This window comes from Oxyura jamaicensis, chromosome Z, assembly GCF_011077185.1.
Source record: "Oxyura jamaicensis isolate SHBP4307 breed ruddy duck chromosome Z, BPBGC_Ojam_1.0, whole genome shotgun sequence".
Classification (NCBI taxonomy): Eukaryota; Metazoa; Chordata; class Aves; order Anseriformes; family Anatidae; genus Oxyura; species Oxyura jamaicensis.
The window spans coordinates 23633480-23649966 of record NC_048926.1 but is presented as its reverse complement, the minus strand read 5'-3'; the positions used below and the strand labels follow the sequence as shown (position 1 = coordinate 23649966).

At 42.6% G+C, this 16487-nt stretch overlaps 1 long non-coding RNA gene across 1 annotated transcript; it reads right to left on the bottom strand.

Moving 5' to 3' along the window:
* Positions 1-447: 447 nt before the first annotated feature.
* On the bottom strand, positions 448-5226 carry LOC118155718. The gene is made up of 3 exons (XR_004745983.1): positions 4817-5226; positions 2136-2332; positions 448-725 (listed from the first exon to the last, which is right to left on the bottom strand). It is a non-coding gene; the product is annotated as an uncharacterized LOC118155718 (long non-coding RNA).
* Positions 5227-16487: the final 11261 nt, after the last annotated feature.

The window sequence follows — 16487 nt, the reverse complement described above, 5'->3', positions numbered from 1 at the left end:
CTGCCAAGTCACAGGATCTAAGCTCCAACTGTGGCACAAATATGGGGCACTACTAAGCAAAGTGTGCGCATATGCCAACTCCACAGGCTTGCAAGACAAAGCCAGAAACTCACAATCTGGAAAATAGAAACCCTTTGCATTGGAGAGATTCTAAATGCACCAGAGAGACATGCAATGTTCATCTTTGACCTGAAAGGTTTTGCCTAAACTTGAATTATCTGGGTCACCTGGTGGTTTGAAATGCATTTTTTGAAACATAATTTCTTCAGACTCCTGATGGAACAGATATTCCAGGAGCATGACACATGTTGGGAGTACCAAAAATTATTGTAAAATGGAAGCAAAAGTGTGAGCAATGGTGGCACTGAGAAACATCATATGTTGGCCTTGGCATCAGTAAGATTGAAATGTCAATGAAAAAAACAGGAATAATGGTGGGGTAAGAGAAGAAGGCAAAAGCAAAAAAATGAATAAAATGAGAGTGAGTATATGGAAAAAAACTGACTTACGCTGGAATCATCTGTGAGTCACAGTAACAATTATTCTGGTATAACTTTTTCAAATAAACGTATGCTATAGGTTTTTGATTACAATTCCACCAGGACTGAAAATAATGTGGATCATTTCAAAGCCCTTAAAGCACAACTATACATACATAATATGAAAGTAGATATAAATTGTTTTCATCATACTTTTGCAAAAGGCAGCTTCATAAAGGTCCAGTCCTTAAAAAAAAAAAAAAAAAAAAAAATTTTTATCCTTCTCCCTCAAGGTCTAGTAAAAATTATCTCTCTGAATGCAAGCTCAGCTTCTAAAACTGCATCAGTATTCATGGCTGGGAATGAAAAAGTGAATTACAGCTGAGTGCATTCAGGATGCCAGCTGGTGAATAAAGAAAAACAGCTGCTGCTGACCGCCAACTGTGAAGCTCATGTGGACAATGTTATGTTCAGAACATAAAATGAACAAGTTGCATGCTGGCATGGAGTCTGTTGCAACAAAAGTGCCCAGTGCCTTGTAAAACTTTACAAATGGAGTCCAACTGTAGAAAATCACTGTCTTTTAAAAGCTAGGCAGACAGAAATATTGCAGCCATTGCTCTGTAACTGCTGCAGCTAGCATGGGCCCTGTCTTGCAATGTGCACTGGAACTGAATGGGAACTATGCACGTCAACTGTAGACTTTAAATATGATTCCCACTAATCTGATGAACAGCATTAGCAGAACTACCAAGTTGTTAAACCACCTTGCAATATCCATGTCTTAGCCTGAACAAGGGAAGCAGTAACTCATACTGACACTTTATAGAGCTTTCTTGTTTCAGAGCACTTTACATCAGGACTGGGATCTATAGTTTGGAGTGATAACATGAGTCTGTATCAAGGAGAGGCAATATTCTGTTCTCCACCATGAGAACAGGGAATGGGAATCAAAAGGCTTGGAAAACTATCTTGCAATTATTTGCTGGCCAGCTCTGCCCCTCAGGCAATTTCCACCTCACAATAACAAGAAAGGGGGGTTGGCTCCCACCACACTTTGTATGTGCTTATTACAAGGGGTCCCAAGGCCCACAGCTGTACCAGGGACACCCTGTGAGTTCATATCTCCTATGTTATGCATGTGAAAGTGTGACTACATCTATCCAGCACAATGGCAGCATGCAGGCAGATGGGGTCACTCAACAAGTATATTTTCTAATGGGTGACTGTGGCAGAAGCATCCCTTGGGTCATGGTCCCTCCTGACACAGAAAGGTACCTTTTCCAGGTACAGTATCACCTCTCAGCTTCTTATTCTCCTGTTATCTGCAGTTGTGAGAGCAGCACAGCACTCAGCATACATTAGCCCCAAGTACTCTCATGTGAACAGGAAGTTGTGAGTCTGGCATGATGAGCAGAAGGTTTAATGTTCTTCAAAGGACAGCAGTTCATTGAAATGCTAAATCTCTTGTACAGGGAAACACCTCACCTCCTCCTCAATTACCAATGATGAACATTTCTGCATGGTATTTCTTTTGCTTCTCATCCTGGTTGTGAAACCCCTTGTTAAAGTTTTCCCTGCAGGCCACCACAGGCTGAACGTTTTGGAGCAGTTAGTTGTTTCTCCCCCTCCCATTTCCAGAATATAGTCTCTTACCTCCTCAGAAGGTCTCTTAGCAGCCATTTGTTAAACTGCTTCAGATATTTTCCACTAGTAATGCAGCGGTCACCTGCCAGACAGAAATACGGATGTTGTGTGCAAAGGCCAAGCCATTTCTCTCCACATGCACAAGATGCATGTCCAGTAGACACCTCTTCCTGGGATAGTTGTTGCACTTGGAAAGCTCCTTCCACCTGGGACATTTTCCCTCATTAAAAAGGCGTTCCTGATCTTAAGTACCAGAGAAGTCTTCCAAACCAGCCATCTCAGAGGCTTGTGTGGCCCTCATGACCGGCCCATCTGACATTTCCAACATTTCTGCTGGACGTGCCCCAGTGGGAAGAGCTCAGGATTGTTTTACAGAATAACAAATGATGATGTGGAGAGGCTAAAGGTGGGATTGAGCTCACCTCACTTCACCTACCCCCCAGATCAGGCATCTAATCAAACCTAGTCATCTAGGCTCTCTCTGCAGTCAATGAAGAAAGACAGGTACCTCCAGAGCATGATTCATTCCTCCTTTCTTGGACAACTATCCTAAAATAGGATGAATAGTACTCTGGAGATGCCTGTCTGTCTGCCTGAATGATAGGGGAGGCCTAAATAACTAGTTTAGCTGAGATACCTATCTTCAAGATGGTTTGGGCTAAGTGCCATTCTCCTGCTCTGGGTGACTCGCCAAGGTCAAGTGGAGAGTGTGGGGAAGAGTCATGATGAGACCCCTTCTCCCTCTTCCCAGGCAGCTGCCCAGCTGGAGGGTCCTTATTCTCCAAGGAAACATTCTTTAAAGCAAGAAAATGTTAAAAACTTTCTCACTCTGCCTCTGACATCATGTCCTAACACCATCACTGTCCCATCCAAATTCTTTTGAAACCAAGAACTGCCATTAAAGCACAGATGTAGAGTTTTTCCACTGTCTTTTTGTTCTTTCTTTAAAACAGAGCAAAAGCAACAACACACACACACACACACACACACACAAAAAAAAAAAAAAAAAAAAAAAAAAAAAAAAAAACAAGCAGGAAAATGCAGGAAGAAAAGGCTTAAGGCTAAAGCATGGTTTCTATCTAATTTGAATTCAAATAAGTTTTTCATTATTTTTAAATTTAATTATAGCTTTCAAATGTATAAAATTGCATGTGAAAATAGTACACAGAGCTTAAATATACCCTGGAACACCAGACAGAATCACAGACACTGCTAATTTTCAGACATGCCGTTGTCTTGATTAACATAACATCATGATACTTTCCTTTGTGTGCTCAGCCTTCATTCTTGACTGACTAAGCGGATGGAGAAATGCCTTTTATACACCTTACAGAAGAATACAGATACAGTCCTATCTGAGGTTCAGTGAGCACTCTTGACCTTAGGAAGAGACTCTGGGACTCTCAGTTATAAAGGGCCCTAGAGAATGTAACTGGAGACAGTAATTTTCCAGAAGTACTGTTTAACTAACTATAATCATTTGTACATCACATATATAATTTCCTAGCAAATGCTATTGGAGATTTTCAGAACTCTCTATATCTCAGCATTAAAATACAGTGCAAATATCTCAGAGGCCTTTTGGTAATATCCCTTGTTGGTCCATTTGAACCCTCTTGGCTTTTTCCAATTATGTTGTCAACAATTTTATTCATAGGAATAAAATAAGAGTACAGAAGACGATTCAAATATGCTGACTGCTTTGCTTCCTTTTTTCAGTGCTTTCAGAGATGTCTATTTTATTTATTTATTTATTTTCCCCAGAAAACACAGTAAGAGTAAGGGCATTAGTGAAATGTAGGATTCTTTTTCTTTGCAGCTCCTAGAAGGAAATTCATGCAACAAATAAAAGGTAATTCTTCAACCCACAGACTTTCAAAAGTCTTTTGAGAATAGCAAAAATGTCAGAACCTCTTCAAAAAGTCTTTAAGTATATTACCTTTGAAGTATTGGGCAACTTAATTCAACAGGTCATTAATAACTCTCACAAAAACATACCAGTAATAATGAGTAGTTATGGAGCTGAATGGGGAAGTTCACATCTTTCTCAAGGTCCGTGCTTCGGTTAGTTCGTTTGTTACATAAATCAGGCCTAATGGGCTCTGAGATGTACCCAGCACTTAACTTGCAGCCCAATAGATGAGAATTGTACACCTGCATTTCTTTTCTTCCCTTTTTAGTACTGAGAGTTCAGATTCCTTTTCTGGGCTCCCCTAGAACACAGTTGTCAAGGATTTATTGACAGATTGTGAATTAATTCAAACCTCAAATCAGTGTCATCCTAGACTCTGAGAAGCTGGGGGGGAAGGGGAAGGAGGAGGAATGGATTGTTCTTCTCTACCTCGGCATTGAATTATTTTTTCTTTTCAGAGATATTTCAGTCACAGTGTGTGTAGGCTCATGTATTACATACACTGTCTCCACTGACAGCTTTCAAGCATAGCTCCTGCCTCTTAGTCCTCAGACCTCAGGATTTCTCACACAATTCCTGCATGGAGGTGTACAGCTCTGGTCTTGGAGACTAAAATATGCCTCAGTGATCAGAAGGGGACACAGGCACTTCCTTCAGTGACTATGCATTTTTCATTTAATTCTCAAAGAAAAACAAATATATTCCTTGTAAATTTATAGCAGTGCACTAGAAAATTTAGGGAGTACAGTTTATTATTACCATGATGACAAGATAATACCTGTCCACAGAAGTGGAGAGACGAGTCAAGGTCCTGCTGAGGGCTCTTTCAGGCCAGCTCCCTTTGGGATGGCTCCCAACCCTGTGGGGCCGGCTGCAACTCACCAAGGACATGGCTGTGGAGGTCCATGAGTCTGACCCTTATTCAGTGACTGCTAGCTGGTGGGTCCACCACCACCACCACTGCTGGTTCTCATTGCTACTGAGCCGGGCCAGCCACCAGCTGCCAAAATGTTAAGCAATTATCCAACTTCCCTCCAACCACTTGGGGCTTGCAGAGGCCCTGTGAGGCCAAATCTCTGAGAAACTGGAGCAAAGAAGGGTGGAATGACTTGCAAGCAACACCAACAAACCTCCAGCCTGACCAAGAGCTTGTTTCTAGATCTCATACTATCTGATGCAGTATTTTCCATTTTGCGTGCTCAGGAGTTTGGTTTAGTCTTTGGAAAAGCAGCTCCAACCTACAGCCTCTGTGCTTTGTCCCCCATTAGTAAAGTTCACAACAACTTGGCTTCATTCCCACTTGGAAAGTGTCCTCTTCACTAACAAGCTACTGGCCAAATTTCTCCCTGGGCAGCTTGAAACCTGCCAGACCAAAATGAGATCTGTAAAACTGGGCTGACAGCACATGGTCTATATGGACTTTCCAGGCCATTTGCCAGGCCCTAGTGGCCTAGTTTTAGAAAGACAAATTGAAATGATAATCAGCTAGCTAAGCTCTCCTCAAACTATTCTAGAGTGACAGAACACTGCGCTTGCCAGGCCTAACCTCTCGTACTGAAATAATTGCCAATGGTTTTAAAAATACATGGCAACAGGGGTCAGAGAATGTTAGTAGAGGTGAATCTGAAATACCCTTAAGAGGCTTTACCTCTTGTGTGAGGTTTGCCACCTTCAGCTCAGTGGGAAAGGGTGGTAGCAGGTTCTGGGATTTCCATGCATACACCCTGGAGATTATCTGCAGGATATCTAACAGATGGAAAAAAACTCCCAGGATTCGTCAGCAGTGCAACTGCACTCCCGGGATACAACATGAGATAAAAACCCAGAACCTGCTCTCCCACAGAGTCCTTCTCCCTGTGGGCCCAGAGCCCACTCCTCTCAGCAGTGCCCACCTCAGCCAGCCCCATGTCTTCCTCTTATGTCCCATGAGCTGTCTGAGGGTCACTACATCATTGTTTTCAAAAGCCAGGATGTTTCAAGGGGTGTGTATTATCCGCAGCTGGTTTTGTAGACATGGATGCCCCATTGCTGGAAGTGTTCAAGGCCAGGATGGATGGGGCTTTTTGCAACCTGGTCTGGTGGGAGGTGTCCCTGCCCATGGCAGGGGGCTGGAACTGGATGGGCTTTAAGGTCCCTTCCAAGCCATTCTATGATTCTATGAAATCCATGCAAGACTCAAGTCCACAAGAAATGTTTGACACTCATCCTAAGTACCATTTTAAGTGTGACAGACTATTTGGATTTAAGTGATTAACATGTGCTTTTGAAGGTGAGGAAGACATTGCTATTGCTCAGACTAGATCAATATTATGTTTGTCTTTTGAATGAATGTATGCATAGGAATTACTAGGGCCCAAACCTTTTTTTTTTTTTTTTTCTATTTTTAAAGTGGTGGCACTCTTCTTTTAATATACTATATTTTATATTAATATATTTTTTGTAAGAGTATCTTGGTATAAAGAGAAAATGCAAGTATTTTGTGTTCTCAAGTATTAGCGAATATTGAACAGAGAAGTACATGAGATCTGGTGTTTGCAAAAGCAAACTATGATTATGAGATATACAAATGATTCCTGAACCCAGTTCTCTGAAGACTTAATGCATTTATTTATAGCTGACTGATCTGGGACTAAAATACTGGAACACGTTCACATATTCTTGTTTCTTATGCCTCAGCTTATGGTTGCTTGACTCTATTTTATTTTATTTTATTTTATTTTATTTTATTTTATTTTATTTTATTTTTTGCCAGGAACCAAAGGAAAGAGAACCTTTTATAACCACAGAACTTGTCTCCTTTCCAAGGCATGAAAAAATAAATAAACGTTTACTAAGCACGGGCAGTACAACCCACAAATCAAGGGGAGGATCTTTTCTATCCAGCAGCCTTTCATCCTGGAAAACTAAACAATAATATTGACTCACTTCTACACAAAACTCCACTGCACTATAGAAATACTTCAGTAGAAAGGGGGGAAAGCAACAGTAAAACACGCAGCCATGGCATCTTAAGGGAGAGAACAAGACTTTGATTCTTCAGCATTCAGTGCAGTAACCCAGCTTGGAACAGAAAGGCTTGGGAGTGGAGGAGTAAAATAATACATAGTTGCTGGACAGCTTCCTTACCTTAACCACAGTTCCCCAAGTTCATAGTTTTATATTCTTGAACTCTTGCCTTGTTCCCTGCTGCATAAAACACATGTATGCCGTTAGTGGTTTTTCTGCAATTAGAAAACAGTTCTAGATGTTGACTTTGATGCTAATCTGTGATATTTGGGTGCATGCTGCTGCGTATCTTGAAAAATCCATGGCATGGAAGTAATAATGTTTTTTAATATACTGGTCTCTATATTGTTTGGTTTGGTAAAGAATCTTGCATTTTATTTTTTTTCCTGTATGCCTAGGTTTACATTTTGGATAGATTATGCTTCCCTGCTTTTTGACAAAGCTTTTCAGTGTATCAGAAGATGAGGCTGTTTCTAAAGAGTACACTTTGTGCTATGTATAAAACAACATTAGTGACAGGGTGTGCTTTTTTCAGTTGGAACCGACATTTGATACATTAGCCAAATGGGGACCTCAGCCAGATCATAATTGGATATGTATTTTCAACATCCTCAGCCCTTCAGCCAATTGGCTGGGACTCCAGGAGACTTATTAGTAGAAATGCAGCTTTATCTTTTTTGCTAATCTGACTAAAGTGAAACCATCAAAGAAGGAGCCAAAATGAGGGAAAGAGAGAAAGATAGAAATACCAGACCTTAGGCAGCATGCTGCAGTTCAAGAAAATTATGGCTCATTAGGCTTTGCAGGCAATGGCAACGTGCAGAAAAGGTACCACAAAATGGCTTGAAGATGAAGAATATTTTCAAGCTGTACATATCTGTCATAACCAAACACTTCATGACCTAAAGGAAGATTCCAACAGTGAATATTGGCCCAAATCTAGAGACATTTATTCTGTTTTCGTTTGCTGCTAAAGCAGGTTGAAAAAAGCCTGCCAGTAAATGCATTTGCAAAATCACACCAAGTAGTTTTCAGGCACATCATTTTGTCAAATATTTGTCATTGTGCAGCTGGAAGAACAATTGATACATGATGTCACACAGGGAAGAAGCTGACAAATTTAGCTCTAGTCCACAGATTTTGTTAGCTATGTTCAAGATGAACTAGGTTCAAATTCCTCCCTTCTTGCATGGTTCATCCTGATGATGTGTTTTAGTACATATTAGTGAGTAAGAGTGACCATGACATTAGAGGCAGCAGAAACTGGGCAAATGGCTCTTGTAAAAGGGATGGAATGTGAGAAGTTTTGCATCAAGATGTGAACTTTGTGCAAATTACAAGGCCAGCATTTCTGAAAAAAAAAATTCCTCCAAAACAGATCTAAGCAAAGACTCCTGCTGAAGTACAACAGCACACAGATACACCCACAGAGAGCTCTTTACAAAGTAAGAGCTTGCATGTTTATTTAGCAAACTTGCAAGCTGTAAGACACTTCAGGAAACTGTGCTTTAGCATGCCTACTTTCAGCTGCTATTGGCTGATGCCTTTGCCATATGTGAATTGATAAGTCCTGCCCTGGCTTCACATATGAACTTAAGCAATGAAGTAGCAATCTGCCACTGCTCATTGCTGGGCAGTAGTAAGAATACTAAAAAGAAGGATCACTACTATTTTTATTATTATTATTTTTTTTTTTCATGAACAATTCAACTACCATAATATGGAAACACTTAGAAAAGGTTTATCTGGAATTCTTTGTTTTAAGCAAAGCAAAAATTATCAAACCCAGATCAGACAGTGGTCTAAATGGTTTAGCATTTGTACCTGATCATGATCAGTATCAGATGCTATACAGAAGCATTAAGAGTTGACTACACTCCTAGGTTTTCTTCTTAAGTGGTTAATATAAAAGTCAGGGAGATGTATCTGAGCACTTAGTTAATTTTAAAGCCAGCAATACATCCCTCTTATAGCCCACAGCACAAGGGAGATAATTTAAACTAGGTTAGCAAAACACTGAAAAGAGTCAGAGTCAAGCAAGCTGTGTTTCACCTCTCATCTACTACTGATGAAGTTCAGACACACAAAGGTTGTCACGGGTAAGGTGAACTGTGGTCATTTTCTCCTGTCTTATATCTTACTCTGGTCTGAGCCCCATGGTGAGTAACTGCCTGGAGGTCTTCCACAGCCCCACAGGCAATGGTGTGTCTGGTTCCCTCCAAGCCACGGCTTTGGAATGAGATATGGCAGGCCCCAGGGTTTTGCCCCTCAAGGAAAATGCTTCTGGCACTGACTGTTTGGTCTGGTCTCTGAGATGTTCCTCATCCAATTCTTGATGTATAAAGGGCAGGCTGAAGGAAGTGTTTTTATGTCAGATCAAATTCACAGCTAACAACAAAATTCTCTGCAACACCCCTTCTCTCTTCCCAGGTGCTGCTTTCCTTCTCTTCCTCTCTCCAGCTGCATACACTATTGCCAGTGAATCCAATGGATAAACTCTCCCCATGGTCACAGCTTTCTGTTTTCCCACTCTGCATCGCCCAATGGCCCCCAGTGTGACCACTGGGGCTATGTGGCTTGCCAAGCAAGCCATCCCCTTCCCAGGTGCTCCCTTTTCACTACTTGTGGGGGACAAAACCCTGGAGTTTCAGCCACTTTCATTGTCTGAGCTAACAAGTTTAGCTTCACAACTAGGGTGGGCTAAAACCAGGCAAGCAGCAATTTGATCTCTTAAAGTCGCTGGCTAATTTCTAATCTGTAACAGCATATTACCCAGGCAGTGTGTATTTACAGTCTTCCTTAGTCCCTGGAGAGGAGGTAATAAGAAGGGGGTTGCTCAAGTCCAAAATAAATTGTTCTACAGAATTCACCATTTTGCTCATATTCAAAAGTAATTCAAACAAGCCCTTAGCTTTAAACATAGGGGACTTTTAAAAGGCAGGGATTTAAGCAAGTACTGAATGGATTTTCCTACAAAGTGTGGTTATTCTGTTCCCTTTTGCAGTGCTCCTAATCTGTCTTTATGATGCTTCATTTTCTGATAGATGCTAACATTATTTAAGTATGTCTACTGAATATCATTCTGTTAAATATCACAGGTAGCTGACCAAATTTCGTCTCTGGTTAAACATCTATAAAATAATATGCCATCAGAGAGATTTGTTGTTTATATCACAGCCCAAAGAAATGAGCAGTGGCTAAAGACACAGAAATCTTAGATGTCAAAACTGCCTTTTTCAGATTTTCCAGGCTAAAACTCAGTGATTCATGGAATGTCCAAGCTGGCTACTGTGAAATATCTTCTTTAACTGATGGTTGTTTTGCTAATATTCATCAAGAACAGTTTTTTACTTTTTCTGTTCCATGTAGATAATATTTGCTTTGCTGATCAGTTACCTGGCCTTTTTATTCATCTCATCTAGTGAATATATTAAAGAGAAGTATCGATGATGGATGGCAGACAAAAACCACTTGCTTCTGATAAGAAGTCTCAGGTGGTGGATCAGTCATGCTGAAATACAAGAAACTTTCAAGATATGCAAAATTATTCATGATTTTTTTTTTTTTAACTGTGCTGTTGTTAATGCAAACCAACTATTAATAAAGAATCAAGCTCACTGTTCGCAATAAGGAAGTAGGTTCTATAGTCAGAACAGCTCCAGAAAACCAAGGAAATGAGGGCAGCAAAATGTCATCTCTAATGGGAGTATAATATCACAATGAATTACTTTTCTTTAAGTCCACACTGTAAGTACCATAATGGTAGCCTACAAACACAGCTTGGAAGAAAAACTCCACGTGTCTGCTTCATTCCAATTTAAAAGTTGAAATTTTGGCATATAAAAAAAAAAAAAAAAAATCAATTTCTGAGCCTCTGAAATGAGGTTATTACAACCAGAGCACAAGGAGCCCAGGACACTTGCTCACAAGTGGGATCATTGTGGATTTGCACCACACTGCAGCAGCACATACATCTCATTAACTGCAAGCTCATGAAATGCACGTATGAATTTTGGTAATGGCCATTTGGAACTGCATGATGAATGAAATACAGGACCACTGGGTTAAACCCAAATCAAACAAGTAAGCCATGGCGTATTTCTCTGTTTAGTTGATACTTTAGCCAGACCCAAGATGGTATCTTCAAATAACTGGGGGAGTGCCTAGGGAATTATGCCTTCTTTTTCAAAACTGTCTACCTGCCTATCTTTGCTCTTTTGTGGATCCCATTACTAGCAGAGCTGGAAACTTCCCAATACGATGAAGAGTTTTTACTCAATGCAAAGCATATTTAATTATCTTTGGCTTGCCTTTAAAGCAAAGGTCTTTATTCAGGTTGAACTCCTGTTGACTATAGCTGCACTTTGAAAAAATCTCTTTCAGTATAATGGATCTTTGTCCAAAGAGGAATGAGGGAAGCAAAATTAAAATCTCCAAGAACAAGCCCTGAGGATTTAATCCTTTGCTTTCAGCGTGGGTCTGGCCCGAGGAAAGGCTGCGAGCTGCCTAGCTATGTAGGCAGGCAGCAATGGGACCCAGGTCCCCACCACTAGCTGCTGGTGAGGCCTGGTGAAACACGTGGAGGAAAGCTAAAGCTTGCAGGGACGAATTGGAACACGTCAACTCTTTTGCCTTGAAGCTGCTTGGCGTGTGAAACTCAAACAGCCTGGGTTTAGCCATTAAAATGATTGCATGCTAAATTGCAAAGCACTGTGAACTGACTGCACGCAAACAACAGGAAGGCAGAATCTGCAGGATCGTTGCTACCAGCTGAGCCCTGGAGGCCAGGCTCCACTAGTAGAAATGGGGCCTCAGCCAGGCCAAGGAGTTGGGAAGTGTTAGGGTCTTTGCAGTCCATCCCATGCAATGGGGAACAAAAAGAGGCTATGGTGCAGGTGGCACCATGCAGTGAGGTGGTCCCCAGAGTTTTGCCCATCACGCTTGCCCATCCAGGCAGCAGGGAGACAATGGGCAGCCATGCAAGCTGCAGGGAAAGGTATGTTTTCTTCTCTTCTGATGTAAAGCCAGGGCAGCTCCGCTGATTTTGGTGCTGTTAGTTCTGATCTTTAAGGGAGCTGAGAGCCCAGTCCAGACCCAGGGCCCCAGCAAAGCCATGTAGAACAAAAGGAGGGTGAAGGAGAAAGGCAAAGAAGTATGGAGACGTTTATCATGTACATCCTGGGCCCATGACGTTCCCAGTTCCTCTTGTACTGAGGCAGGTGGGAATATGCCACTAGGAGCTAGGGAGCAGTGCCATTGTTGTTACCCTGTGGCCAGCCTCTGGCACAGCACTCCAGCCTACTGTGCACGCAGGCTGCAAGCACCAGGCTGATCAGGATGGCTCCAGAGCCCTGCAGAAACAACACGCTGAGCACCCACGCTGGCAGATGTTAGGATATGAATCCTCATCTAAGTATCCCCAGGAGCAGTCCCATCATCAGCTCCACTAATGTTAGTCACGTGCTTAAAATTAAGCATATTCTTACTTGCTTTGCTGGTCTGCAGCCAGATTACTCTGCTCCAAAGTCATAAGGAGGAGGAAAGGATGGTGCTGGGACTGGTTCACATATGGGTGGCTGTTGTACATGGACGCTCTCTGAGAAAACACTGCCCTGTGCCTCAAAGGAAGTTCACCAGTTCTGGACCAAAGTCCTTCTGGGAGCTGTGCAGGCTCAGGCTGGAGGGCTGATCACCAAGCTTATGATCTAATTAAGAAGTAAAAAGAGGCTGTGAAAAAAACTCACATCCACTTCAAAGGTATCTGATGGGCATGACACTTCGTTCACTCCAGCCACTAGCTGTGTGGCTGATATCTTCATGAAGCAAGCATACTCCTGCCATAGTTTGTCCTGCTGCAGCATGGCACAGCTTGAGCCTGAAGGAAGTGGCAGATTGGCTGCAAAGGATTTACAGCACCCCACGGCACTCTTTACAGTGCCTTGTCCAGCTGGGCCAGGTTGCAGCAGGGAAGGCATCTCTTGTCTTGCTTTCCTTGCATTACGTGGTGCATGGTGTGCTGCAACAGGATTTGGACTGTATTGAGATGAGAACGTAGTTGTTTTCAACAGTGGTATAACAGCAATAGCTGCCTCCAGGAGCAGCCCCTCTGCATGCGAGGTTCATGCCAGGGACTCAGGAAATCACACATCTGGTTTGCTTTATCTCTGCTTTCTGGGTTTGCTGAGGACTCGGCTGTGGGTTTACCCTCAAGCCCAGAGTGAAGGACAATTTATTCTCTGGGACAAGCTAGGGACCAAACTATAATACAGCCACCATCTGAACCATGTTTCCCTGGAGCCCCATGCCCAGCCTGGCCTCCTGCAGTGCAGACCAGCCCTGAGAGCTGGTGAAGACACTGGTATGCTGTGTGGGGTCACAGGGCCATCCCATAGCTCCTACCCAGCATGTGCGAGCAAGAGAGTCCCCTGGAGCTGCAGAAGGGAGCAGAGACATGGAAGGCCCATGCAGGGGAGGCTAGGCAGCCATTTTATGTGTGTAAGAGCTGTTACAGAAGGGACTCAGCCTCCAAAGCTTCATTTAACATTATTATCTGCTGGGATGGGCAGTCAGAGGAGCCCACTTGCCACACGTGGTCCCACAGAAACAGGGTGGTGGTTGGTGTCAGAGGGCGGTGGTGCGAGCCAGGCCTCGGTCTGGCTGGGTAAGCACTGCCACTGACCCCAGCTCTCCATCTCCGCAACAGAAAATAGCTGCTCGATGAAACCTGAGAATCAGAGAGGGAAATGTTTTCATTAAAAATGAAGGGTTCACGGAAAGTAGCAAGGACTTGAAAACTCAAACTGTTCTCTCTAAAGACAGGAGAGAGGACAGTTAAAGAACCCTGAATTTAATGTAACTTTGTTACAAATACACGCTCACATGCACTCTTCTTAGCCAGTTTGTTCTGCCCTAATGAGCAAGCTAAAACACAGCCTAGCTTATGCTGCCAAAGGCAAAGCCAGAAGACTCCAATACAATAAAAATTCTCCATTGCCCTCAAGCCTTCATCCAAAATTGTATCCAAACCTGAACTGAATTATTTCTGAAAGGGTAATTACTTCTTGATTACTTTTTACCAACCTCTAGGCTTCCAGGCTCCAGGCAGAAGTCGAGTTGTCAGATGTCGAAAGGGAGGGAGAGACAGAAAACGTTCTTACAACTCCAGCCCAGCTGGAAGAAAGAAGCACAATAAATCTTTTCTCGTGGGCGCTCCAGACCACTTTCCAGCGGCTGTGTTGCTTCTGATACATTTCTGTTAAGCCTCCAGACCATGACAGGATTCTGACCTGCCCTTGTTTTGTGGGACAGCGCTTGGCATTGCAAAGGCCAGAGCACAAGGAGGGCAGAATGTCCCAGTTGAGTCACCCTCCTGCCTCTCGTGCCGGCAGGGTGTCTGGCCTTCCTTTCCCACCCCAAACACAAGACAGCAGGGGCTGAGAAGCCACCCACCATGCTAAACACCGTCCAGCACCAGCGAGAGGCCTGGTGCCAGCGTATGGGCAAGCAGGGAAGGGAACGCGAGGCGCTTCCCACCAGGACGCGGCCCTTGTCCAGACAAGGTGGCACGTTTCTAACTCCCTTCCTCTCTGCACCGCACCCATCACACCGAGAGCTTCCAAAGAGAAGGTTCGCATTCTTCCCCCTCTGGCTATGTCTTGCCTGGGCATGACAGCAACCTCACACAGCTGCCCTGCCAAATTTCCACATCACGCTGTGCAGCATGACCCACCTGCACTCAGACCTCCCCGCTGGGGCAGGCCAACAGCTCACACAGTTCAGAGATGGTGCGCAGGACGTGGCAGCCCAGCATATCACCTCTCTGTTTCCTCTTCTCCAAGCCAGGGAGGAGGATGGCAGAACACCCTCCCCATACAGAAGCCACTACACATTCCTATATCTTTCTCATCAGGCTTTTTAAAAAACTTCTTTCTTTCTGGGCATGGGTAACCTGTATTGAATGCAGTATTGCTGGAATAAGTATCATTCTGCTTTCTGTGATGGCACGTGACACTTCCTCTTCTGCTGGCTTCTCGTTTTCTATTTAACAAATCCTCACATCCAGCTTTCTTGGCATGGAGCTGGTGTTAGTGAAGGGTTGTCTCCAGTGATTCCAGTCTTCCTGGATTTCTTCTTGAGAGACTTTTGCTCATTTAGAGTCTATCTATATGTATGTAAGTTTAGGACTGTTTTTCTCCTGTATGCATAATACAAAAAGCACTTTTCAACATTAAATTTCATCATGACTGTTTTATCACACAGCCATTCACTGTTGGTGGACACCAAAAGCAATTTTCTCCCCAGAAATGCTGATGGAATTATGCATGGCTTTTCCTTTGTGGAGTAAGTATCACCAGTGCTCTGCAGATGTCTTAGTTATATCTGCTGTATTTGAGCGAAGAATGCTGCAAGGAACATGAAGCCTAATTCACTCTCAAAAAAAAAAAAAAAAAAAAAAAAAAAAAAGCAGTCTGATCCTGAACATCTTGTATTCCTTTATGTGTTTTAAATGATGGCTTCCTTCCTTCATTTCTCTTTGATTCAGCAGATGCTATGTAGCATCGAGACTACTTTGGGTAATATTTCATACAAAGTCACCATACGCTGGTTGAGTTGGATTTATTTCCAGAGTTCCTTCAACCACAAGGATACCATTTATTTTATATTCCTCAAAGCCTAGTGGCAGGATGTGAAGTTTCTGCCTGTGGGTATGCCTGTGGATGTAAGTCCATTTCTAGGGTGTAAAAGGAAAATCAGAAGAGTGACCATAGCACATACTTGTATGTTATGTGAGACCAAAGGTTTCCATCACCCATTTTAGCCCTTTTATCTCAAGAAGCTTTGGGGAGGAACCACAAAACAGTATTGTAACAAAACAGGGAAGCACAACAGACCTGGCTGAGGGAAAGCAAGGCTCCTGTGATGACTGAAGTAGGTGCTTACACCATGTATGACAAAAAGGGAGTTGTTATGGGCTTTTGGACACAGTTCAAAGAGGTACCCATTATCAACCCACAGTAGTTTCAAATGCTCTGAATAATGGGCATATGGGCAAGCAAGGAATCCAACTATCAGAAAATTATAGGAAATATAAATATGTGGCTTTGACCAGAAAAAGACAATAATCCATGATTTCCAATTAGTGTAGTTGTTTTCCAGTGGTATTGAAGTATTTTGTGGTGTTGTCCTCACATATTTCTTCAGTCCCTGATTTTCCTTCTCAGGATAAGCATTCTATTCAAATTCCTTCTAATTTTTCATATAATGTAAGGACTATCTTCTCACAGCAGGTTGTTCCTGTCAAAATGATACATAGCTAATAAATTCATATTTATCCTGTTTACTGAGTTTATTGAGTCTCTCAACTTCCCTTTTTTTTTTTTTTTTTTTTGAATACATTCTGCCTTTTTAATTTAAGGAAGAGCTGTAAGACTTTTCATGCCATG